Here is a 27,892-nt window from a genome sequence, read left to right on the forward strand (position 1 = left end):
CAAAAGACATTGGAATCCAGAAACCTATATTTTAAAATAGGTAACAACTGAATAAATTTTAAAAATAGTTCTGTCCAATAGAAATGTAATACAAGTATTTGTCACATGTATAACTCCAAAATTTCTAGTAACCACATTTTAAACAGTGAGTTAGTAGAATTGTTATATTTTATTTAACCGAATACAAACTCAAATTTTTATCATTTCAACATGTAACCAATATCAAAACTTTTTAATGATATAACTTACATTAGTGTTTGTACTAAGTCTTTGAATGTGGTGAGTATTTGGTACTGACAGCACGTCTCAATTCAGACTAGTCACATGTGGCCAATGGCTACTCTACCCACAGTGCAATGTTAGAACAAGAAGAAGATTTTAAGTGCATCTAACCCTGTTCCTTCTCACAAGGAATTTGTGACGGTTGGGGGCCTTGCTCAAGTTGATCTCGCAGTGATTGCATCAGACTCCTCAGGCTGGACTGACCACCCTTGGCACTTGCCTTCCGGGAGGGTTTGTGGATGTTGCAAACAGCTGCCTCAAAATGAAACAGTGTTTCAAGATATTGTTAAAAATCACCACCCTCCAAAACCTTGGGGACCCCCCCCAATAGTATCTTAAAAATAAAATTTCAGAAGACAATAGTCTAAAATATACAATTTTAATACATAGCAACGACAGCCCTGCAGGCCATTTGTTAATGCGTGCTCCCACAGCCTACCTGTTTTGTGCTCAGCTGTATCTGGGTCTGCAGGGCACCCAGCAGAGAGAGGGCTAGGGGCCCAGAAGGCCTGTCCTCTGGGGATTGTGCAAGTGGTTCTTCTCCATCATCTATCCTTCCTCTCACCCGCATCAGCTCCTGCCAGCATCCCGAAGACCAGGATGTTGCTTTCCATGATTAATCTCAAAGACCTTGAAGTAACTGAGTGACCGTTTGTCTTCAATCTGCACATTTTGCAGTGCTTTCTATTCTGAACCAGGCCAAAGCTGCTTGGGAGGAAAATGACCATTTCAGAAACAGAAAATGAGACCAATAGTAAGAGAGCATGGCTTCCAATAATGAGGACATTTGGGAGTAAACTGAATAATGAGGGCATTTTTGGATTGATGAGAAAGAAATTAAATATGCTATTACCAAAAAAAAAACCCCACATAAATCTTTGATTTGTATTTTGTTTTCAATTGGGAGAAAATGGGTATGGGATATAAATTAGAGCTCTTTCCACCAAAGTATGGAGGTGTAAGTGATGATAAATTTTATGGTAGTGAGCTCTGTGAGTCATATTTCAATCTACAAAAAAAAAAATGTCATCTTAGAGGGTGGCGTTTTGGGGGCTACTGTGGCGATGCCCAGATACCACACCCAGACTTTAATAAAAAATAAAAATATATTTTTTCTGATTCTTGATTATTGATAGGCTGTGTGATGAGCAACATCATCGGCCTATCTCTGGGTCCCTAAACTATAAATAAGATAAAAGAAAACAAGATCAGCAGAGAGAAAAATTAGGGCCTATTTTATGTGTGTCTGTTCTGAGGCCAAAGTCAAGAACAGGCAAATTCTGTGTGTGTGTGTGTGTGTGTGTGTGTGTGTGTGTGTGTGTGAGAGAGAGAGAGAGAGAGAGAGAGAGAGAGAGAGAGACGGGGGGAATAGGTAGGTGGGTGTGCTGGAGAGCTTCTGTTTGTCCCTCTGGATGCCCTCTCTGCCCTTCTCCACCTGCCCCATGACCTAAGAGGCCAGCTTAGATGTACTGCATGAAGGGGCCCTTTTGCACCTGGCTTCCCATTAGGTTCAGCTCATGGGGTCACTGGCAAAAGATTGGAGGAATGAAGGGGCATGAGATTGGGGTATTTATTTGGCCAGCTTGCCCCCTATAGGGTCTCTGTAGGCTGGTTGCATCCCTTAAGACCACAGCTTCTGCCACAGCCCTCTCCACACAACTCTGTCACCAGTTCTCCAGGTATCAGTGGGGCTTGGTAACAGCACCCCCCGTTACCAGTTTCCAGGCAGGCCCTATCCTTGTTTCTCTGCACCCAGCCCACCCCTTTGTAATTAGTCTCCTTATTAACTATTCTCCAAATACCTAATTTGAGTTCATCCACTATTTCCTTCTGAGCTTTTGATTGATAAAATAGATATGCATGCATTCCTTGCTCCAGAAACAGTGACTCTTATATCTATCAGCAGGAAATAACTTTTTTTTTTATATCAGCATGAAATGAAATTTTCCACTACACAGAATTTTAAGTCATTTCCCCAGAAGCAGACCCTGGGATGAGGATTTGTGTGCAAGAATGTTGTTAAAGAGATACTCCTTCATTCTGTAAGGGAGCGTGGTGGAGAAGAGAAGAAGGAGGGGAGGGAGGAGCAAGACAGGGAAAGCAGAAGAGAAGGACCCAGCCGAGGGTCCACTTTCAGGCAAAGCCCCAACCTCATCCGGATCTGGAGAGGAGCTCTGGAGCATAAACCACATTCCAGAATGTGCCCTGACTTGACTCAGGGGAGCTAGGCTTTCGATCTCCTGCACCAGTAAGTCAGGGACCCAAGAGCATCCAGGCAGAGCACCACCAATTTATAGTTCATATATATTCCCTGTAATTTGAAAATAGGGAGGGGAGACATGCTGATTATTAATTGGTTTAATAATGGAGTTATTAGTAGAGAGGAATGAGAACCACCTCCAGATACCAAAAAAGCTCACCGCAGATGCTAAGGGGACACATCCTTTGAAAAACACCACGTGGAATCATATAGTATTTGCTTTCAATGGACTCAGTTAATATACTTTAATATTAGTAAAAATCAAGACATGGCTTGATCTTCTTAAAAAGCAGAGGCATCTTTGCGGGAATCTTAACTACCAGATGCAGGTAGTAAGTAGTTCTATGGTATGTGTGTGTGTGGTTGGAGGGACGGGGGAGGGGGGGGTGGTGTATCAACACTTGCCATTTCCCTCTGAAGTTCCTAACACTTGGAAATTTGTCATAGCATCTTTTCTCATCTGCAGTTCAAACAGTTTTTTCCAGCAGGAATTCAGCTGAAGTTGAAATCACCATCTGGCATCTCATATTGAACCCGGTTCTTTGCGTGCCAAGAACTTCTTCTTTTGGCAATGACGTTGACTGTGATCTTTCGAAAATGTTTCCTGGGTTGGCAGTCTTGACTGAACAGAGCAAGAAGCCTGTCTTGGAATTTAGGAAGAGATATGCTGAGCAAATCGTGGCCCTGGGGAGAAAAGCGCAAGGTGAAAAGTTGAGCCTTAGGTTGTGAAACCCCAGAAGCCCTCTCTATCTTTTATTATTGAGCTAAAACCAGCTCAGGTGGAAAAAAAAAATCTCAGCAATATGATCAGTAGCAGTACAAATGTTGCACAAGACCTACAAAAGGAGTATTCAATTTGAAGCAATAAATGCTATTTAAGACTTTCCAGGTGGGAGGTAACATCCTCTTTGCTGTAGGGAAATAGGACAACTAAGAAGGGGGTCTCTTCTCCCAAGGAATTCCCTATCTTGGGGCTGGAGATGCATGGGTAGAAACAAGATAGACGATAGTGAGAAGGATAGCTGACATGGTCTGCCTCTTCTCAAATGCCTGGGGACCCCTTTTTACCATTCCCATTCTCCTCCATCAGCTCTGACATACTTTTGCTTCCAATGGCTTGCACCTATGGCTCTCCTGGAGTGGCTGCCCTTGAGTACTGTGTACACAGTCAGAGAGTGGGATGTGCTTGGGAGCTGAGTTGCTTACCAGTGACTGTTCGGTGTAGGGATAAAAAGGCTCAGCCGCCTGGCCTTACAGCAGGACACAAACTAATGTCCAGGCTTTCCCTACCGAATGAGGTGGAGAACTCCCTCTGGGACTCTGTCTAAAGGCACTCTTGCTCAGTCCCTTTCTCTTGTCCGTCTCCTTCTCTCCTTCATTTGCCAATCCCTTCAGGGAACATTTCCTTAATAAAACACTTCGCTACAAATCCTCCTCTCAGGATCTGCTTCTGGGAGCCTGGCCTAAGTAAGACAGGCACTTCACAAGGACAGAAACAAAATGCTGAGACAGCAAAGAAGGACTGACTAATTCTGCCTGGAGATCAAGGACCTTTCCATAAAAGGAGGGTATTTGAGCCAGGCCTTGAAGGGTAATTTGGATTTTGCCAGGAAGACAGAACTGAGAAGTGTCACAATAAACCTGAGGAAAGTACATATATGTGCAGCACTAAGGAAGGGAATGGTGGAGACTGATGGGAGATGGGACTGCTAAGGTAGGCTGGGAGTTAAGTGAAGATGAGTCTTGAATGTTATTAAGGAGTTTGGACTTTAAAAAAAATGGCCATAGTGAGTGATTGTAGGTTTCTGAGCAGAGAAGAAACATGATACATCCTTTCAGAAAATAATTGAATGGAGGGGCATGTGGGTGGCTCAGTCGGTTAAGCATCTGATTCTTGATTTCAGCTCAGGTCATGATTTCACAGGCATGGGATGGAGCCCCATGTTGGGCTCCACCCTGAGTGTGGGTCTTTCTTGGGATTTTCTCTCTCCCTTTTTCTCTGATCCTCCCCCGCTCCCAGACAAAGATGGATAAATAAACCTTTAAAAATTAAAAAATTTTAAGAAAATAATTGCATGGAAATATAAAGAATGGGTTGGTGGGGTAAGAGATAAACAATGGAAGCCAGCTGGGAGGGGTGATTGTTACAGCAATATTCTGGGTGAGGATGATGAGGGACTGACTTAGGGCATGAGAATTAAAAGGGAAGGATGGATCTAGAGGTTGAATGAATGGACTTATCAACTAACTGGATGTAAGTGGGAAAACAGCCATCAAAAGTGACTAAATATTGGTTTCGATCAAAGAGTGAATGATGGCGCCATCAACCAAGAGACAGAACCTAGGAGGAGAGAAAGACAGATGGGGGAGAGAAATCAGTGAGTTCATTTTTAGATATGTTGAAATTGGATGAGACATCTGAAAAAATAATCCCTAATAACTCAAAGAAATTTGAATGAAATCTGAAAATTCATCCGGGAATAAAGAATAAAGAAAAAAAAAGGATATTAGGAACAACTGGAATATTCAGAGACTCATGAAGTTCCAGTTCAAGGTTAGACCAAAGAAACACTTTTTAAAATTAGCTCTCTGGATAGGAATCAAAACAACAAAATCAACCATAGAAACCTGGACACCTTTTAAGAATAAGAACACTTAACATTCACTGGTCACAACAGTGTAATGACTCAGTTTCGCCAGGATTTTATTTTGCTGATTAAAACTAGAGTGGGGTGGACATGGCTTAAAGATTAGATCTGATGTACTACATCTGTGTGACTGTTCGGAGCAATCTATGAAAGCAGAGCCCTATGATGCTGGCACTGAAATACAAGCAGAAAAATAGCGCTTTCAGTGTTTGTGACCTATTATCTGTCTACCGCAACACGTTGCTGGAGGAGGGACTCCTTAAGAAACAGTTCCATCAACTGACAGTGGCTATTTCCTTAATTATTGCTGTTCGTTTGTTTATGGGCTTGAGCTGACTTAAAAAGAAATACATCAATATGTCCATGAATCGTATTGACATTGCAAGCAGCACAATTAGAAGAAAAAGCACAAGTCCAAATTCTTAAAAAGTGTTTCAGTTTGAGGAACCAATCTACTTTATATGATTATAAGGTTGTTTCAAAAGCCAAATGAATTATAGGGCAACATAGAGGCTTCCTGACTCTGTAACAATGTTACGTTTAGAGTCTTCTCTTTGAGAACCCCTGATACTTAGAGAAACTAACACATTCTTCTATCTTAGGTAAGCTGTTAAAGATTTTAGAAACCAAGTTACCCATAGAAATGATACAGAAAGAGAAGGTAGAAAATCCAAAGAACAAGAGAAAGAGGACATTAATTGTATTTATTCATTCATTCTCTCTTCCTCCCTCCTTCCCTCTTTTCCTTCCTCCCTTGGTTCCTCCAATCCTCCCTCCCCCACTTCCAGAAACACATGAGGACCTACTATGTGCCAGGAAGTGTACTAGGAGTTAGAGACACCATACTGAGCAAGGGAGACATACATGATCTCTACCTTTGGGGATTTTAAGTCTATCATACTTGATTTCAGATTCTGCATGTAAATAAAAGATGGTATCTCCTGTCCTTCACTCCTGTTCTCTCTCACCTTCATATTGTATATTAAAGCATATTAGGTTCACCCATTTTGGGGTTAGATGTGCTACCCATAACCCAACTAGGCTACCTTCATTTGGAATTCAACTCTCTCATTTAACAGTTGCGTACATTTGGTCAAATGACTTAACCTTTTGACCCTCCAACTCTTCACGTATTAAGCGTAGATAACAGCACAACAGCACATGCCTCATGGGACAGTTGTATTACAAGGAGATCAATTCATTTAGAACTTAGAATGGGCAGTGGACAATCAATTGATGTTATCCATTATTATTTTTAGCCTGCACAGGAATAAATAGATGAAACAGGTCACATCTTTTAAAGAGCTTATAGTCTTGCCGTTGGAGACAGACAGGTACACAGATAAAGGCAATAAAGTGTGGTGGGTGAACAATGAAGGAAGAGTGTTTAGGCTGCAGTTGGTCACAAAGAAAGAGAGTGGTGAATTCTTTTGGTCAACTCTTTTGAGATGGATGTAATATCAATCCAAAGTAGTTTCTTATTTCCCTGACCCTTAGGTAAATGATCCTTCCCTATTAGATGCCTGTTTTGCTTGCTTTATTTGCCCATAGTTATTCAACTGTGAATAATTATGTGAGCACAAATGCAGGCTTTTCATGAAGGGAATTGTGGTCCCTCTTTACTTACACTCTGAATAAAGGAGCTTCCCAGAATTGGTAAAACTGGGTTACACTCTCCTGATTTCTTGTGTTCAGTGGCATATTTCTTACAGAAATCAGAGTTGTTTTTGCAAAGGGAAAATAGGTCTTGTCTTATCCCAGGAAGCAGTCTTATCCCTCTTGCCCATGACTGGCTAAGTCATTTTCATGCGATTCAATTCTGGCCAATAGGACCCGAGGTAAGTTGGAGGTTCTGGGAAAGATACTCTCAATTCTATGAGACTAATGAAAGCAGACACTACTATTCTTCCCTGGATGTTGTTTGTCTGCATGTGATGGCTGATGCTGCTGTAGCCATCTTGTGACCATGAAGACAGATACTGCTGGTACCCTAAGGATGGAAAAGTAAAAAGATGGTGATGAAGTGGGTCCCTGAAGACATCCTTGAGCTGCTGGATTTACCAACGTGAGCCTTGATCCATCTCCAAATGTCTTGTTGTGTGAGAAAATAACCCCTTAATTATTTAAGCTGCTTTTACATGGGTTTTCTGTTAACTTTCAGTTAACTCCTTGTGGTAACTTGTCCCCAAGTATTTGGGGGCACTTCCCTGTGGGAAAATTATACACATCCTCCCTTTTAAGCCCCGGCATGGCCGTATGACTTGCTTTGACAAAAGAAATATGAGATAATAGTTAGATGAGTTAAAGAAGAAATGATGGATCATTTCCAGGTAGAAGCTTCAAGAGCCAACATATATTTTGTCACGCCCCTTCTCTCTTGCTCCTATGATCGGGGAGGCATGTTAAGATGTAGCCCCTGTCAATCTGGTTCCTCAATCACTGCAACAAGTTAGACCTTACCCCTTCTATGGGGGACTGTAGCACGAACAAGAAGTAACCTTCATATGAAGCTGCTGAAATTTGTTGTTACCACAGGTGACTCTAGTTTATTTCAACTGGGAAGCATCCTACAAGCTGTGGGGAAATGACAAAGTAAAGGCAGAACCTCAACTTGAGGAGTTCCTGCAAAACACAGGCTCCCTTCTGTCGACCGCACACCCTTCCTGTTCAGAGAGATGAGCCTCAGAACAGTAAGTAATTTAATCCAGAGAATGCTTGAAAAATGTCTTCACTTCAAATGCATTATTCAGAGTAAATGAATCACAACTTATTAAGTGTCTCTTCTGTAGCTCTGAGTTCACCTCATCACTTTGCCTCCCCCCCCCGCCCCCCAAGCTTTCCTGGAATGACCTCACCATGCACTCTCCTGACCACATCCACCTTCACGCCTTCCCAGGGGGCTTGGTAGTGGCTCAACAATCACATAGCTGAATTTTCCATGCACAAATACGGAACGAGGGTGACGCCTCTGTGGGCGGGACCGGAGGATGATGAGGGTGACAGCTAACACTTACATAGCATCGGTTCTACACCAGGTACCATTCTAAGCTCAATTTAGTATCTCCCTTAATCCTCACCTTACGAGGCAGTATTCTTACCATCTCTTCTTTACAGATGAAGAACCAGAGGCCCAGAGGGAGAGAGAGAGAGGTTAAGCGTCCTGTCCAAAGTCACACAACTAAAACGTGGTGACACTCAGATTCAATTTCAGGCAATCTGGCTCCAGAGTTGTATTCTGTGATGCTTAGCCAAGCCCTCGGCACGGCCATTCTTGGAGAAACAAGAGGTTAAGAAGTCCAGGTGGGCTTCGCCTGACTGAAAACCCAGCTGGGTGATGTCTCACAATTTGCAAAGCACATCTAGGTCCTGGTTTTCCCAACTGTAACACAGCAACACTTAGGGTTGCACCCTGTGTGAAGGAAGAGAGGCCTGGTGAAGACCCCAACATTGAGCCGGGCCTTGGTAATGTTATAGCTGCTGCTGTGGCTTGTAGGACAGGCCCCACAGGGGCAGAAGTCTGGGGCACAGGAAAAGTCCTGCACAAATATGAAATGACCGTCCAGGGATTTCTCTAGACGTCTGGGGTGGAAGGGCCTAGGAAAGGCTGTCTGGAGAGTCGTTTTTTGGGATCTACAGACAGAAAAGCAGCTGAAGTGCACTTGGCTCGTTGGAAGGAAGGCTAGATAAGCCTTTCGGATTGGCTGATTTAAGAGGGTTGAGATGTATTTTCGCGAGGCCTGCAAGGTATGCACGAATATGCATATGGGTAAGGAGCTGAGGGCCAGGAGCTTGGCCCTAAAATTGTTTCAGAAAAGCTTTGGAGATGTAGCTCAAGAGGGAGAACTTAGTTTGGGAAAATGCAGTTAACTAACAGCAAGTCCTTTAGTTGGTATCTCTAAAATCTGTTTCGAATTTGAACACGTGTCACCATCCCCGTTATGGTCACTGCCAGCGCCCTACTTGGGGCCACCGCTGTGACTCTCCTAGACTTCTGCATCAGTCCGGCTGGTCTCCCTGCCTCCATTCTTGCCCCTGTCCCATCAGCCTGCCTCGCAGGAGACAGAGTGATCTTTAAAAGATCTTTAAGGGGCGCCTGGGTGGCTCAGTCGGTTAAGTGTCCGACTTCGGCTCAGGTCATGATCTCGCGGTCCGTGAGTTCGAGCCCCGCGTCGCTCTGTGCTGACAGCTCAGAGCCTGGAGCCTGTTTCGGATTCTGTGTCTCCCTCTCTCTGACCCTCCCCTGTTCATGCTCTGTCTCTCTCTGTCTCAAAAATAAATAAACGTTAAAAAAATTTTTTTAAAGATCTTTAAAAGAAGGCAGGCAGTGCCTATGGCTGCTTCTCACTCTTAGAATAAACTCCAAACCTTTACTATGAAAGCTGTCTCTGCCTAACACCTGGCTCTCATCTCTCACCACTCTCCACTGCCACCCCCCCCATCCTCCCCCCAGTCCAGCCCCCCCTGGCCACACTTCTATTATATGAACACACCCAACTCCTTCCTGCATTTTCCGCCCCCAACTGTCCGCATAGCTGACTCCTTCCCCTCCAGTGATCCAAACATCACTGTCTCCAAATTCTCGACCACCCTGTTCCCTGCTCCTCACCCTCTCTGGGCACCCTCTACACCATTAGCAGACTTCCTTCCTTCACAGCACTCACTGCTATGTGAAATGGCCTTGTTCATCCATTTGCTTATTTACAGGGCTCTTGCTAGAATTCCCTTTTAGCCTGACTGGGCCTTCTTCACCTCGGTCGTGGCTATATCCCCAGTGCCCAGATAAGTTCCCAGTGCACAGAGGCTCTGCAAACTAAGAAATAAGTAATTTACATTTAATTTCCATCAGTAATACATTTCAAACAATTTACTTATATGCCCCGGTGGAAAAAAGAAGGAGAAAAAATTAATTTTATTTACATTTAATTGAATATTGATGTATTCTTTGGATGATGGCAATGAAATAGTGATATTTGAACACAATTTTGTGAGGTTAATCTACTCCTAGAAAATCTGAAATTACATATGGTTCAGGATAAATTAGTTTTACGTAGGAAATTAAAAACCCAGGAGCCAGGACTGATAGGTTCCTACATTTAAATATCATGAAAATATAAAATTTAAATACTATGAAACTATAAAATACAAGCTACAATGTTTCCATAATAAAGAGCTTATAGTTAGTAAGGGCAAGCGATACAATGTCAAAATCCAGCTAGCCATATGTTCTTTACTAATTTCTCTGAATAATATAATGGCACTGTATGTTTATTTGGAGTCCGTTGAAATATTAACATTATCCCTGTCTGGGTATTAATCACATTTGCCTCTTTGCCTTATTTCGGGATTAGATTCAGCATTTTTATATTTAAGGATTCTGAAAGGAAAGCTCTCCGGGCTATAATCACCTTCAATCCCCATATGACTAAATTTGGTCATATTTGCTGATTGTATAGACAGCCCTTTCTGAGAAGTAAATATTAATGCTGACTGGTTTTGAAAAAAGAACCCTTGGGGCATCTCTTCTTCTTTCCATTTTTAGACACCTCTGTTAGCTGCTTTAACACTCGAGTAGAAGTGTTTTTAAAGGAGCCTGTGAAGATTTGGAAAAGATTTTATTTTTAATACCCCAGATTGCATTCTCTGCATTTGGTTGGTTTTGTTACATGTGTTCCATCTGTCTTGGAGATATGGGAAACTCAGTCGGGAAAAAATGGAAAGGGCAAAATTGTTTCCCTAGCTCCATAAAATATCTAAAAATTACTTCACATGTAAGATCTGGTGTCTGGATTCCTTCACTTCTAACTTCTACACTGCCCAGGGGTAGTCTTCCCTCCAAAGCAGGAAGAGGAGAAATTGCTTAGTTACTCCCCGGTTGGAAAGTGTGCAAGGTAGAAAGCCTTTGAGAAAGGCTTCACCTTGAAAGATTTCTGCAAGACTTATCATTTCAGGTGAATTTAATTAACACACAGATTGGTTCTTTTATTATGAATATCCTTAAAGTAAAATCCGCTTCCTTGCTGGCTACAGTTGATCTGGGATTTCTGGTATCTTTTTTTAATGGTTCAGGCTAAGTACTGGATGAAAAACAAATCTGAAAAACCAAACAAAACATTTCTTTGCCTATCCCCAGCTGCACCTGACAGTGAAAGAAGTTGAAATCTTACTCCTCGCTGGACATTACATCCAATTTCAAGCTTCTATTATCTTTTTTGAAAGCCACTGCAGAATACCTCGTAACGTTTTTTGTTTTCTCTGAAAATCAGCTGGTTATGTTTGTAATTAGAGCACTTCATGGACAGGGTGTCTGGGAGATATAAGTGCTTTTATTCCACCCTACCATTGTTTAGCATTATTTTTATGCATTTATTGAGGGTCTTGGAGCCTCAGAGAGTGAATTTCTGGAGACTACAGCTCTTTTATGATGTGTGTAGCACTGAATAAAATATGGATTCTTCAGGATCATCTTAAAAGGGACTTTAATCTGGAGCTATGAAGTAACATTTCCTTGGTGTGTGTTTATCTGCCAATGAACAGAATCAAACATTCGACAAACAAAACCGCCCCAACTTTATGAGCCTACTGAATTGAGATGGTGTCAGTGTCCTAGTTTGTTAATTTGGGGAGGATCATGGTTTTAGCATTATTATAAATAAAGTCTATTAAATCAAACATGGACTCTTGGAGATGGTGATATTTAAATATCGTGTGATATTTCAATATTTTGCAGTTAGAACTCTGAGAATATAATAAATGACATTACATATCTAGGACAAAAATACCATGTGATATTTAAAGCTGGCTTTACAGTTTATAAATCATGGCTCACACTGATAAATGTATACATTAGTGCCTAATGCACATAATATCAAATTTTCTCATATCCTATGACTCATCTGAGAGCTCTGTTCACTTGTCATCAAGATCCCCTCTCTTGTTACAAGACCTTGTCATCACCTAGAACTTCTTCACTTCTGACATCTTGAACTTTGAAATTCCACTGACCTCAACCCTATATCCTTCCTCTCTTACACCCCCATCCCACCCATCTTCAGTCTTACCAAGGTGTCTGGCCTTCACCCCTCCCAGAAAATGGCCCCCAGCCCTCTTGGTCTTAAGGACATTCTCCTCATCTGACACAATCTCCTTACTCCTTTGACTTAATGGCACAGCCAGTCAACAAATCCTCAACTTTGGATCCATTCATCTGTTTTCTTCGGCCCATGAGTATTGCCGGAGAAAATCACATAACACGCTAATACACATTTTGAATTTCAAACCTCAACTAGGCATTCAAGAACATCTAAAATTCAAGACCAATTATATGGTTCCCCGTAAAATCAAACTGACCTGGATAACACAAACCACAGATACTTAGAACAGAGCTGTATTGAATAATACATATAATAATACATATAATAATATATTATACATATATGTATTATACATATATGTGTATACATATACATATATAATACATATAATATATATTATACATATATATGTGTATACATATACATATATAATACACATAATAATATATATTATACATATATGTGTGTATACATATACATATATATATAATACATATAATAATATATACTCAAAATATACAATAAAGTTCATTTTCTCTCCTGGATTTCATATGGGCCAAACTTTCCCCATTTTGGGGGTATGTATTTCCTCTTATTTTCACTTTCTTTTGCAGTTTTCCAATAGATTACTTATTAAAGAGTTTAGAAGAATATTAAAGAATTTACGATAAACAGAAGATATTTACTACATAGCTATTGCATGCTGAGCTCTGCTCCAGGTACAGGGATACAGCGGTGAGCCAAATAAACAGCTTTGCTCTCAGAGAGTCTGTATTTTAGTAGCAAGGGACAGAAAATAGACAAATAAGTAAAATATATACTGTCAGAAAGTTACAGGTGGGACGGCAGCATCCTGGGGAGGCAGTGGAAACTGTGGGCTACGCTGTGGAGAGACTACTTCCTGTACTAGGTGCGAGGGTGAGCCAGACTGCCTGGGTTCCAATCCCCGGTCCGGCACTTACTACCTGCGTGACCCCAGGCAAGTGGCCTAGCCTCTCTATGACTCAGTTTCGCTATCTGTAAAAATGAAGATTTTCTTAGTACCAACATCTTAGGGTCGTTAAGAGGATGAAATGACTGAAGACACAAGTAACATTTCCCCTGGTAGGCACTACACGATCGTCAACTTCGTAGCTGTCTCAACCATTGCTACAACCCCTCACCTTCACGGCCTGTACCCTGTAGGCAGGGACAGAATCACCCTGAAGGGAAAGCTCCTTGCTTGCACAAGTCACTTGCTTCTGGGGCCCTGGGAGAGGCCTCAGCAATGTGCTTGCAAAAGTAAGATACATATATTTTGAAAGTAAGACATCTTAATTGCACTGTCTAAGATGCCACTGTCTTAGGTAGCATCGAGGTAGCTGTGGGCACTTGGGGATTCAGCTAAGAGGAAGTTAGGTGGGAGACACGTTTTGTCTGAGTTTAGTGGGGAAACATCTATGTGTTTTGGTCACTTCTACATCAGTTTCAGTGAGAGCTTATCGTCCTGGTGTGGAGGCAGCTCCCAGGCTTCCTTCCACCCGCTGTGCCATAGGTGCGAGGCAGGACATGGTAGAGGGAATGTGTCCCGTGCAGGCTGACAACAGAGGTGGGGGGGGGGGGGGGGGGAACAGGGTGCAAAACGTATAGAGCCAGAAGTTGGTCTGTGGAAGTTGGTGTAATCCTCTGATATATAAAACCGTAAGTAGAGGATCCGCTTCTCAGGACACAGTCAAAACAGAAGTCCTTTCCTGTCAGGAACACACTAGATAAGGCAACATTAATAATTACCAGTGCATTTTGATGGACTGAATGTTGGTGCCCCCACCACTTATATACTGAAGCCCTAACACCCACTGTGATAGTAACTGGAGATGGGACTTGGGGGAGGTAATCCAGTTTAGATGAGGTCGTGAGGATGGATGGGGTCCTTATGATGGAGTTAGTGGCCTTAAAAGAAGAGACCAGAGAACTTGCTCTTTTTCTCTTTGCCATGTGAGCACAGAGGGAGAAGGTGGCCATCTGAAAGCCAGGACGAGGGCTCTCACTAGAGCCCGACCATACCGGCACCTGACTTTGGATTTCCCGGCTCTAAAACTGTGAGACATAAAATGTAAAATGTCTGTTGTTTAAGGCACCCAGTCTACGGTATTTTGTTCTAGCAGCCCAAGCTAAGACATACATTACACTTTCTTTTCTTTTTTTAATTGGGATCACATCAGAGAGAAGCGTAATTCCTGCATTTGCAGAACAGAAGCCCACGGCAGAACTACAAACAGCAAGTGGTCTGTGTGTAAAGTTGCAAGCTTCACGCATCCCATCCATCAACGTTAAAAAAACAAATAGCCACGAACCACATCAGAAGAAATGCTGACTTCTTCTTCTACTCTCCCTTTAGAAAATATTACAAAATTATTTTCATTTTAGAGATCGATCAGAGTTTATAGCTAAATATAATATTATATATATATAGCCAAATATTATATATATAGCCAAATATAATATTATAGAGGCATGCCGGTCAGTGAATATAGATCATATTGTTTTCTGAAATTTATAGTATTTGTGGCATGTATCTGGGTTTAAAAAACTTATAATGTGTGTGACTTCTTTTCCCATTCTAAATAATATCCACTGTGTCCCTAATTTTGGTTTTATAAATTTTGTGTTCTTTTTCTTAAATAGGCCCTCCTCCCAACCTACGTGTATTTCAGGCCCATAAGCCCTGGTCCACTTCTACCAGGAGGAAAGAGGAAGGAGGGAATGCCTTGGCTTTTTTTCTCACCTCATCCAGACTGAGCTGTCCCTTCTGTTATACTTCATGTCTTCTGTCCTAGAAGAGGAACACATGGCCCTATTCATTCCCTCCGCTTACAGCCTGATGGCCCCTGGCCCCCTACCCTACTCACCCACCTCTTCCGGTAGCTCTTTACCTCCACTGATGTCCCCACCCTTGGATGGCCATATCCTTGCTCTCCACTGGCTCTTCCCTGTCACACCACAAGCGTGCTCACAAGTGTCGTTGATTCTGGCCACCCACTTCCTGCCCACCTCTGTTTTAGAAGTTTCCTGACTCCTTCCCTCTCTCTCCACTCTCTTTCCGTGTTGAAAGAGAAGCTGATATATACGGCCTTGGCTTCCTCATTCCTCACTACATTGAGATCTGGTTTCTTGCAGGTTTAGGGAACTGTCCCTTGGAGTCACCACTGCCAGACTCTGGCCTCTGATTGGTTCGCCTCCTATGGGGCCTCTCCAGTGCCTCTGCAAATGTCAACACCACTCTGCCCTGCATCCTCTCTGTCGTGCCCCCCCACCACTCCCCAGGGCCAGACCTTCTGGTTCACCTCCTTCCCCTCTGACCACTCCACTTGATCTTGGTCTCTTTGGCAGCCCCCTCTCCTCCCCGGGTTCCCTTAAGTACCTACCAGTGTCCCCCAGGCTCTGGCTCAGACCACTTGTGTCCCCATCTCCATGCTATTCCTGGATATGCCTGTTCATTCGGTAACAAGTCTCTGCTCTTGACTCTGCAGCGAGATTTCTATTCCCATGGTTGCTCCTGAACTTTGTAGCCACATTTCCAACTTTCTGCTGGAAAGATCCATCTGCTTCTCACACGCAACATCTTCACAAATGAAGACCCTCCTCCTCCTCTCCAAACCTCTCCTCCCTCCGTGTTGTCCATGGTGAAAGGTGTCACCATCAATCACTCAGGTGTTCTTAGAGCCTCCTTCTTTTCCTCCTCCCCCCCATCTCCAATCATTAACAAGCATTACTTATTTTATCTTTAAGCCAGATGTTCTTTTTTTTATTGAATCACTAGACCTCTCAGCAGTATGGTGAAGACTTTGGATTGCTTCTAGAATAATGCTTTTTAGAGAATAAAACAAAATCAAAGGATCAAAAAGGAAATAACTTTTTGAAATATGGCTTCTGAAATTATAAATAGTTTTGATATGGTAATACATGTAATAATACACTAACAGTATTAAATACTTGGATCCAGTGTCAGGTGTAATTACCATCATTTTATTTTTTTAATGTTTACTTTTTTTGAGAGAGAGACAGAAGCATGGGTGGCATGGGGGGGTGGGTGGGTGAGGGGGCAGGGAGAGAGGGAGACATAGAATCCGAAGCAGGCTCCAGGCTCTGAGCTGTCAGCACAGAGCCTGATGCGGGGCTCAAACTCATGGGCCATGAGATCATGACCTGAGCTGAAGTCGGACGCTAAACCAACTGAGCCACCCAGGTACCCCTAATTACCATCATTTTAAAGTAATGAGGACCACAAATGATACTCGGGGATTCTTGGAGAAATGCGATGTGAAAAATCTGTGATTTCTTTTGATGACAAAGCCATACATACTGCTAATGTAATTTTCTTATATTAATCATCAAAGAATATGATAAATTTTAGTAAGAGAAAAGTAAAAGTAAAGATCTAGTGTTTCTCCCATACAGGTTTACAAACCCCTTGAGTTCTATCCAGACTAAGAAGACCTGCTTTAAAATGATCTCAGAGGGGCACCTGAGTGGCTCAGTTGGTTAAGCATCTGCCTTTGGCTCAGGTCATGATCTCGTGGTTTGTGACTTTGAGCCCTGTATCCAGCTCTGTGCTGATAGTCTGGAGCCTGCTTCAGATTCTGTGTCTCCCTCTCTCTCTGCACCCCCTCCCCGCCCCCACTCATGCTCTGTCTCTCTCTCTCAATAATAAAATAAATAAAAAATTTTAAAAAATGATCTGAGGAACTTTCCTACTTCCATTGCTCCTGCCACTGACCTAATTAGAGTCCTTCCTTCCACATGGAATCTCCACAGGTGCTTGATTGGCTCCTCCCCTTTCTTCAAAGCCCGATCTTGTTATTACAGTGTTCCCAGCATGCCTGAGAAGAGCCCCCCTCCATCCTGTCACCTAAACTGGGTGCCGAGTATCAGGCTTTGTCTCCTCAGTAGAGCTCAGACTCATCTATCTTCTCCACCCATCTTGACCATCTCATTGGTCCATTTGATTGCTCACGGCCACCAGCCTGCTACCCTGGCTTTGCCTCACCAATCCTTCTGGAAGCACAAATCTCTCTAAAACCCAAATCAGAAAATGACACCCTGTTGTTTCCAATCCTCTCCCGTCTTCACTATACAATTTGGGCTCCTTAGCCTCCCATGGCTTCTGCCCACCTTTCCACCCCGCTCCTGCAACTCTGTTCCAGCCACCTCTCACTTCTAGAGTTAGCCAAACTGGAAGATAATTGAGGGTCAGAGCAAGGGCTCTGGAGCCAGAATACCTCAGTTCAAATGCTGGCTGCACCGCTCACAAAGGACGTGACCTTGAAGAACCACTCCATCCTTTGGGCCTCAGGGACCTCAGCTTTAATATGGAGCCGTAAGAGTGCTTGCCTCACAGAGTTCTGAGAACGAAGTGATATGACACGTGTGAAGTGTTCAGAATGGGGCCATAGCATATAGAGAAGCAGAGAAAGAGAGGGACCCTGGTATTATTTCACGTTTCCCTTGTGGGGAATGACCTGTCTCATGTTTTCTGCTTGGCCAACTGGTCCTTTAGGACTCAGCTCAGGCACCTCCTCCTCCTGAGAACCTTCTGGAACATGGGCTGGGGGCCTGGGGGGGGGCAGGCAGGGTTCTGGGCTCCATGGCCCCTACCCAGCCATCACTTAGCTGCATCCCACAGGAGAATGTGCGGCCCTCTAGGTGTGGGAGGTGGCTCCCTCCGTTTGTAACCCAGGAACTGCAGAGAGTCAGGCACAGGACCGGTGGGTGTTCAGCAAGTGTGTAGAGGCTGAATGGATTAAAGAGAGAATTCAAACCAAAGGACAAAGTGTTAAATAAAGAGAAGCCAGTTCTCTCCTACTCTCCTGACAATTTGCTTTTCAAAGTATTATATACAACATGGACTTATCGTACTGTTTTTCTGCATGGTCCTGTCTGCAGTGAATCCCTCCCTGGCCAATTCTGGGGCTTGATAACATGACGCTTCTGAAAAAGAGAAAAATGTAACATAGGGTCTGGGAGGTGTGGTGGGGGGGGGGGGGCGAGGAGTAGGCAGGACTCTCCACCACCAGCCACTGACAAGGAAACCCTCAGGAAACAGGCATCCAAGGACAGGATATGCACTTAATACTCTTTTAGCAAAGGAGACTACAGCAGTAGGAGCAAGGATTTAAGCATATTTTTAAGAATGGAAGAGAAAAACCTGCTGTGTGGGGCCCTGGCTGAGGGCACGTCCAACATGGCGATGGCCCTGACTTTAGTTAGAGCTGTCCTCATTCTTTCCTTTTCAAACAGTACAAAATAATTCATGTCTTGGGAAAAGATGAAACAATGCAGAAGGGGAGAAAGTAAAAAACAAAAAAACAAAACAAAACAAAAAAAAACCCAAAGCCCCCAAAAACAAAACAAACAAAAAACCAAAAAACCCCCAAACCCCAAACTTCCTATTCCCCAGAGGCACCCTCTGCCTCTGTGCAGATTCGCACCCCCAGGGAGGCTGACACTTGCAAGCATGCTCAAAACATCAGAAACGTGAGATCACTCCTGGATTTGTCCAGAGAGACAAGCCGGATGGACATGCTACCACACTTCTTTTTTTTTTTTTAACAGCGGACAAAGAAACGATTTAAAATACAACATGTAAAGGAACCCTTTCCATCAGAGATGGCCTGGGGTGTAGAGGCGCAGAATGGCGAGCAGGCTTTGGGGTTGGCCTCGAACCTGTGCTCTTCCTCCCGGCTCCCGCAGGAGAAATGGCCCCCACTCAGAGAGCAGAAGGAGGGCCTAGCATTTCTGGCGGCGGCCGGGGACGGTCCCATTTAGAAATGCCCCCCAGGGGACGGGGGTTCCGAGGTGGGTTGAGAGAGGGCCCGCAGCTTCAGGGCAGGGCTGGGCGCTGGGGCCTGGGAGCAGAGGCGGGGCCTCAGCCCGGGTGCGACCTTCCCCAGCCCCCTCTTTGCGGCTACCAGCGCTCTGGCGACTTGACATTGCGGGACGAAGGGAAGCTCAGCACCCGGAGGGCCGCGCTCCGGCGAGCGGAAGCAACAGTTGTGCGAAGGGAAGGGGAGACGCGGCGGGGAGGGCAGCGCTGGCGAGTCTAAACCTGCCGGCCTAACAAAGGCCTGGGGTGAGGCTCACCGAGGGGACCGTGCTGGGTGCTCCATGCGGGCAGTTCTGGGGCCACATGGAGAGGGAGTCCAGACCCTCCCTTACGGGGTGTCATTCCCCAACTCCCCAAGGGACCAACCTGCCCTTTACTGTGGACCAGCCTGCCCTCAGTAAACTCCCCTCCCCACCCCGCCCCCTTTGCTTCCAGGCCTCTCTCACTTGCACCCTGGCTTGGGGGGTAAAGGTGGGTGGCTGTGGTACCTTTGTTTACGAAATCCCCAGCCTGCAGCATCCACGTTTCAGACAGGCAGGGATGAGATGAATCCTCTTTGGGGAGGCAGAGGTAGTGCGGCTGCGTTTCCTCGTTTAAAAAGGAGCCCTTGGAAACCAATTTGCTCTAACGATGTTGTCAGCTCCAGTCCACCGTGGGTTCTCCACTAAGGCGGTCCTTCTTACCTTCTGCACCGCTCCGGGCTTGCCTTCTGTGCCCTCCTGGGGTAGGAGTATCTTGATCCACTCCTGGGGCTTCAACTTGGACCAGTCAGGAAGATGCTTGTCAGCTTTAAAATGCTCACACTCCTAAATGGATTAAAAAATAATATTGTCGGGGTGCCTGGCTGTCTCGGTACAGAATGCAACTGTTGATCTCGGGGGTTGTAAGTTCGAGCCCCACGTTGGGTGCAGGGATTACTGAAAAATAAAAAATAAAAAAAAAAAAAGAAAAGAAAATTGTGAGTAAGCAAAGCAAAACATTTGGGAAGTGAATGAAATTAAGCGCTAACAGGGAGCAGAAAACATATGCTAGAACGGTAAATTCTGCTAATGTTTGATTTTAAAGTTTTTTAAAATAATGTGTTTCTGTTTGGTTTAAATGATTTTAAACAGCTAGCTGGCTTCTCCTGGTCTAGAGTCAAACTTTCTGGCTCAAAGCTGTTCCCATTGTTCCTGCTCCTCATTGGCTCACTGCTGCCTCCCTGTGTCTGATCTAAAAATCACAACACAGTGTTCTGCTTCACAAATACAGGGTAGAACCCCTCTCCCCACCAGTCTATTAGCTTCCATGACAATAAATTACACAGGATTAAAGCGATGCTTAAGTTTGTTAGCGAGAGCTGTACATATCACCTACCTTCCTTCCTTCTTCCTTCCTTCCTTCCTTCCTTCCTTCCTTCCTTCCTTCCTCCTTCCTTCCTCCTACCTTCTTTCTTTCTTCCTTCCTTCCTTCCTTCCTTCCCCTTCCTTCCTTCCTTCCTTCCTTCCTTCTTTCCTTCCTTCCTTCCTTCTTTCCTTCCTCCTTCCTTCCTTCCTTCCTTCCTCCTTCCTTCCTCCTTCCTTCCTCCTTCCTTTCTTCCTCCTTCCTTCCTTCCTTCTTCCTTCCTTCTTCCTTCCTTCCTTCCTTCCTTCCTTTCCAATTCATTGGGCCTTTGCTGGAAGGACAAATTTAATCCTTAGAAAGATTGGTTATGATTATATTATCAATGTTAAGTCTTACTAATGATACTCCCTTCCAGAGACATCACATAACTTATCCATATCCAGTGATGTACATTATATGTTATTTGACACCATTCAATAAAAATCCTACATCCAGGATGATTACAACTTTGCACAAAGAGTCTGTGATGTGAGATAAATTCTGAAAAATGGCTCAAACAAATACACATCAAAATGCAACCTCCTTGTGCTCACCTGGTACCTTTGTCTTTAGTGAACAGATCGGATCCCCACCTTGATGTGAACTAGCTCCCTCTGTGGGTTTGTATTAAGCACCAGTTGTTCCTGTTTCTTGCTCATCCATGTAGTTTGAGATGCTTCTTGCTTCATAGAAACTGGGAGCCACACGGAATATCATGTTGTCCCAGATGGATTTTGGAAAATGCCTTCCATCCTGAGTAGATCAAGGAAGGGGCTGCTCCCTTTTGCAGAAGCATCACCTGCATGGAGGAAATGACCACTTGCTCCTAACGGTCACCCCAGATTCTTTCTATGCTGCAGCGGTGGCCTTAGTGTCGTCTCCCGAAGACACCTGCTGAAGCAACTTCGGTGGCTCCTGAGTGCTTGTCTTTTGATCTTACCGGTCTTTCACTGCTCAATACGAAAATAGCTTTGCAGGAGAAGACATGGGCTTTACCTCCTCCAAAGTAATTAAACAAATCTAGTGAAATTCAGTGCCCACATAGGATGCTGTAGCTCCCCTAAGGCAGATTGTCTTACACCCAACCCCATATCTGCTCCCAAAGGGAAGATGTGAAGGGCATGGTGTGAACGGGCAGCCAGTATTACTGAACACTTCAAGTTTGTGTTCCCACCTGGGTGACCTCTGGTTGGAACTCTGTTCTCAAGTCTTGCTGTTAAGATCTCAAAAAGGGGTGCCTGGGTGGCTCAGTTGGTTAAGCGGCCAACTTCAGCTCAGGTCATAATCTCTAAGTATGTGAGTTTGAGCCTAGCGTCGGGCTCTGTGCTGAGAGCTCAGAGCCTGGAACCAGCTTCCAATTCTGTTTCCCTCTCTCTCTGCCGCTTCCCTGCTTGCTTTTTGTCTCTGTCTCTCTTAAAAATAATAAACAGGGGCGCCTGGGTGGCGCAGTCGGTTAAGCGTCCGACTTCAGCCAGGTCACGATCTCGCAGTCCGTGAGTTCGAGCCCCGCGTCGGGCTCTGGGCAGATGGCTCAGAGCCTGGAGCCTGTTTCCGATTCTGTGTCTCCTCTCTCTCTGCCCCTCCCCCGTTCATGCTCTGTCTCTCTCTGTCCCAAAAATAAATAAACGTTGAAAAAAAAATTAAAAAAAAATAATAAACATTAAATTTTTTTAAAAGATCTCAAATAAAATAGTTTTTCTATGACCTGATTTCATTTTAATAGCATTTATCTGAATTTGTATCATGTATTTGTTTCTATGATTATTTTTTTGTCTTCCCCCTCTAGAACATCAGCACCATAAGAGCAATGAAGTTATTTGCTTTGGCTAACATTGAATCCACAGCACTTAGAACAGTACTTAGCACATATGCTAAATAAATGCTTGTAGAATAAATAAAGAACAATGCAGAATTTCCCTAACTATAATCTTAGTTCTTGAGATCAGGGGCCGTATCTTATAATTTCTCCTCTTCTCCTTAGAGCCTGGCATGGTATAAGTTGTACAGATGGTTTTTAATAAGTGCTTGTTGAGTGGGATTGCACAGGAGAAGGAATATGTGTTGAATCCTTAGGTGGGTCAAAGGCAGAGTGGGGCAGGACGCCACCTTTGCAGAGGGCATGATGGGCATACTAAGCTGGGAATGTGGCTCTTGGGTGTGGGGAAAAGGAGAATAAGGCGGTGGACCCGCAAGAGACCTCTAAACTTTCTCTTGTCTTGAGTTCTACTTTTCCATGATCATGCAGTTCAAAACTGTATAGATGTGAATCAGAGAGTGCCAGAAGGGCCAAAGAGAATGTATGTGATGGGGAGATTGGGATCTTGCAGCACTGGTCAGGTTGCTGAATGATTCCAGTTTTTCAGTTTTTCATTCATCTTACAAAATACTTACTGATGGGAATGCAAGCTGGTGCAGCCACTCTGGAAAACAGTATGGAGGTTCTTCAAAAAACTAGAAATAGAACTACCCTAGGACCCAGCAATTGCACTACTAGGCATTTATCCATGGGATACACGTGTGCTGCTTCGAAGGGACACATGCCCCCTCCCATGTTTATGGCAGCACTATCAACAATAGCCAAAGTATGGAAAGAGCCCAAATGTCCATCGATGGATGAATGGATAAAGAAGATGTGTATACATATATATACACACACACACACACACACACACACATATATATATATATATACACACACACACACACACACAATGGAGTATTACTCGGCAATCAAAAACAATGAAATCTTGCCATTTGCAACTACATGGATGGAACTGGAGGGTATTATGCTAAGTGAGATTAGTCAGTCAGAGAAAGACAAAAATCATATGACTTCACTCATCTGAGGACTTTAGGAGACAAAACAGATGAGCATAAGGGAAGAGAAATACAAATAATATAAAAACAGGGAGGGGACAAAGCATGAGACTCATAAATATGGAAAACAAACAGAGGGTTACTGGAAGGGGTGGGGAAGAGGGGGTGGGCTAAATGGGTAAGGGGCACTAAGGAATCTACTCCTGAAATCATTGTTGCACTATATGCTAACTAATTTGGATGTAAATTAAAAAAAAAAAAGACTAAGAAAAAAATACTTATTTAACACCTGCTTTGTTCCAGGTGTTATGCTAGGTACTGGGGATACCCGTGCTGCTCCAAACTTGACAAGTAATGTCAAACATAACAAGGATTCCCAATTCATACAGTGCAAGGCGATAGGGTTGTGTGTTAAACCCTATAGCCCTTCTGCTTAAAAACTGCTTAGCAGGTCACGTCACGATGCAATTCAACACTCGCCTCTCCATCATGTGCTGGTGGAGTTGCTAAGCAGTTTGTGACTGCCTGGTTGGGAGGTCTCCTTTGGGAGTTCCTATCCCTTTTGACACTTAGCAGTCAGGAGAGGGAAGAGTGTCCCTTACCCCCACCCTCAAGCATTCCTTTGTCTCACACCGTAGGGAAGGAAGAGAGTCTCCTGCGATATCAATTTTTAATTCCTTTTGGTGGGTGATGAAATTGATGAGATCGGCCGCATGGCCTCCTCTGTACATCTGTGTACCTATTCGTATTTATTACTAATTAAACTTCTATGTCACTCTATGAGCCACAATGCTGATGACTGTATTTCTAAATGAATGCATGCAAATGTGCCTAGGAGCCGGACAAAGACAGTATCAAATATACTCATTAATAAATAATATCAATACTGTGCATCTGCAGGCTGAGATGTTTTTAACTTCAAAGAAGAGCTTTCATATCTATGATCTCATCTCACACTACATATTATTATTTAAAAACTCCTCTCTAGGGACAGGTTGTTCCACGCATGCAAAGCCGGGCAGGGTGAGGATAATGAAGACCCGCCTCAGGCTACCCGACATCACTCCGCAGGGCAGCCCAGCACTCGGGGCCCTCCAGTCTCGTGGGGTCTCTCTCGTCTTGTTTGAAAACTAAAGGCAAACATGAAAAAGTACACTCGTTTCAAGTGGTGCTGGGAGCACACACACACTCGGGGCAGGAACAGGGAACTAAGGAAGTGAGGCTACTTTCAGGACCGACTTTGGAGCTTCTGCAAACAATGAGAAACAGACAACTTCAAACTCACATCAGGCATCCAGAAAGCCCAGAATTGGAAACCTCTAGTCTCCTGGGACTGAAAAGCCAGTTCCTGTTTACTCTATCTACAGCTGTGACTTTTTCCCTGTCTTCCCCAATTTCTCCAAGAGCATGCCTTCATTTTCAGGAAGGGTTTTTTTTTTTTTTTTTTTTTTTTTTAACATATTTTCACCTAACCTTTTAAGGTTTTTCTGTTAGACTTCCTTTGGAGTAAAAACACCATGTCATTGTTTTCCTAAGGCTGGGCTGTGGTTATGGAAATGCCCTTCTCTGAAATTGCTCGGACATTTAAAAAATAACTCAAGGGCGCCTGGGTGACTCAGTCGGTTGAGTGTCCAACTTGGGCTCAGGTCATGATCTCACTGTTCGTGGGTTCTAGCCCTGCGTCGGTCTTGCTTGATGTCAGCGCAGAAGCCTGCTTTGGATCCTCTGTCCCCTCTCTCTCTTCTTGTCCCCCACTTGTTCTCTCTCTCTCAAAAAATAAGTAAACATTAAAAAAAATTTTTTTTAAATAACTCAAATAAAAGTAAAAAACAAAAAAACAAAACACAAAAAACAAAACCACCCTGAGAGTGAGGCTCTCCCCCATCCCTATCTGTACGGTTCTAATACCAACCTGCAGTGTTTACACTTCGCAAAAATTCAGGCTGTATCACCTTCCCTGGAGTGGACACTGTAAAGGTTGCTTCAGAATTTCCTACCTGGGTATCCGATAAGGAGGACCGGGTACTGTGGGTGGTGAATTCTTCCACCCTGATTACTCATGAAGAAAGAACTAACTTGTGATTAGCTATTTTAATTCTTGCATTTTCAAGGGTAAGTGGAAGGACTGGTAACCCACGTTACAACTACCAGTTGGTCCCACCTACTTTGCCGTCACTGCCCTGCCCCTCGGGCTGCTTTGACACAGGTTGGTTTCTTACCAGATACCAGGTGCCCTTTGAGAATTAGCCTCACTTTGCCTGCTGCTGTTTTTTTTAATGTTCTTAAAAAATTTTTTTTAAATGTTTTTATTTATTTTGAGAGAGAGGGAGAGCAGGGGAGGGGCAGAAAGAGAGGCAGAGAGGGAATCCCAAGCAGGTTTCACGTGTCAGCACAGACTCCGATGCGGCACTCGAACCCACGAACCACGAGACCATGACCTGAGCAGAAACCAAGAGTCAGATGCCCCTCGCCTGCTGTTTTGAATGAGTGTGGCCTTTGCGCGCAGTGGGCACTCAATCCATACTGAGTGAATGCAGCTTAACATCACCATTTGGTCTCTGGGGGTCTGAGTGTCCTCTATGTAAAAATGAGAGTACTGGCAAATGACTGCTTATATTTCTTCCAGTTTTAACATTCCATGAGGCCTTTTGGGTAGCCATTTAAAATTACCTCCCATTGCGAAAGCTGTCTCCAAGCAACAGAACAGTACTTCCTGACTCCTCGCCTGACCTCTCAGCCCACAAACACGTTTCTCACCGAGCCTACAGCATGATAGTATCTGTAATGCGTATTTATTTATTACCTAGTGATACATCTCAGGTTGTTATTTAGCTTTCCAGCTGTGTGGGTCCTGTCCTTGAGATTAGAGTGTAAGCTTCCCAAGCCAGATACCATCCAGAATGTGCTCGGTAAGTATTTGTTAAGTAAATAAATATTACAACAAGGAATAATCTTCCTTCTGTCTACAGGGAATTCTGGGCTTAAGGGAGGCAGAAGAAATCAAGGGTGAAGCCTCGATTTGCGGTTTGGGAAACGTGGTGTGTGATGAGGCTGCTCTTCAAGACAGGGAGTCCTGCAAACACGCAGGTTTGGGGCAGGGAGGAGAGGAGATGAATTTAGAGAAGAGCTGCATTCTATACATCCTTCTTGAGATTCTCAGAGAGCATTGGCCAGGCCAGGTAATGATTTTGAGACATGAGGTCCTGGCCAAAGGAACATACTTTGTGTTCAGCCCAAAGCTTCCCAAATAACTGAATGTGTGTGTGTGTGTGTGTGTGTGTGTGTGTGTGTTTTCGTGTTTATTTACTTTTGGGAGGTGGGGAGGGGCAGAGAGAGAGGGAGACACAGAATCTGAAGCAGCTCCAGGCTCTGAGCTGTCAGCACTGGCCCCAACTCGGGGCTCGAACCCATGAATTTTGAGATCATGACCTGAGCCGAAGTCAGATGCTTAACCGACTGGGTCACCCAGGCGCCCCTAACTGAAAACACTGGTATAACCTGCGAAGAGAAGCAGGGCTAGGAAGGAAGCCTGCAGACCAAGTCACCTTTAAGGAATGGCCAGGGGCATTTGAAGGAGAGCATCCAGAGAGGGACGAGGAGTTTTAACTGCTGGGCCTTCATCTGGGCCCAGTGCTTCCATAGGTACAGGGAAAAGGCAGAGTCCCAACTCTTGCCAACGGAGCGACAAGGGAGCCCTTGGGCCACGTCCTGGCCCGTGCATGGTTCTTGGGAAGATAGAAGGCACTTGAGCACTTCGCTCCCAGGTTCAACTCTCCCATCACTCTCTCTTCTCAAAGAAATCACCCCTTCCACTAAAAGGAAGCTCAGAGGAACACTCTGGAGTTCAAACCAAGAGTAACCATCCACTCTTGTAACTGTAATAAATCAGGCTTTAAATTAGACCTGATGTAGGCAAAGACAATACAAAACTTTAACAGCATAGAAAAATGAATGTTCTGAGTGAGTCACCTTACTCACTCATCTGGAACTGTCCTCAGACTTCCCTTTAATGTTTCATATCAGCATCAACAGCATCAGTTTGTTTCTTTTGGTAATTGCCTATTGGCATATGGGAAACTGAGGCAAGGTGAAGACGTCGAACAAGGGAGTGCACGGGGTGCTCATGCTGGTGGGATTGAACAGCGGGGTAGCCACTTTGGAAGAGAGTTTAGAAGTCCCTCAAAAAATTAAACACAACATTACCATATGACCCAACAAAGGGCATGGGGTTTCCTTTTGGAGTGATGAAATATCCTAAAATTAAATAATGGAGAGGCACTTGAGTGGCTCACTCGGTTGAGCATCTGATTTCAGCTCAGGTCCTGATCTCACAGCTCGTGAGTTCGAGCCCCACATCAGGCTCTGTGTTGACAGCTCAGAGCCTGGAGACTGCTTCAGATTCTGTGTCTCCCCCTCTCTCTGCCCCTCCCCTGTTCATGCTCTGTCTCTCTCAGTCTCAAAAATAAATAAAAACATTAAAAAAAAAATAAAAAGAAGAAAATGCAAGGGGGATGAATACTTTCAAGATAAAATTTCTCTAAATAATATAAAATTAGTGAGTTGTTGTTTG

At 44.0% G+C, this 27,892-nt stretch overlaps 1 long non-coding RNA gene across 1 annotated transcript; it reads right to left on the bottom strand.

Moving 5' to 3' along the window:
* Positions 1-2,625: 2,625 nt before the first annotated feature.
* On the bottom strand, positions 2,626-13,610 carry LOC122469079. Its single transcript, XR_006293379.1, has 2 exons — positions 12,968-13,610; positions 2,626-3,226 (listed from the first exon to the last, which is right to left on the bottom strand). It is a non-coding gene; the product is annotated as an uncharacterized LOC122469079 (long non-coding RNA).
* Between the last annotated feature and the right edge of the window lie 14,282 nt (positions 13,611-27,892).

This window comes from Prionailurus bengalensis, chromosome B3, assembly GCF_016509475.1.
Source record: "Prionailurus bengalensis isolate Pbe53 chromosome B3, Fcat_Pben_1.1_paternal_pri, whole genome shotgun sequence".
NCBI lineage: Eukaryota > Metazoa > Chordata > Mammalia > Carnivora > Felidae > Prionailurus > Prionailurus bengalensis.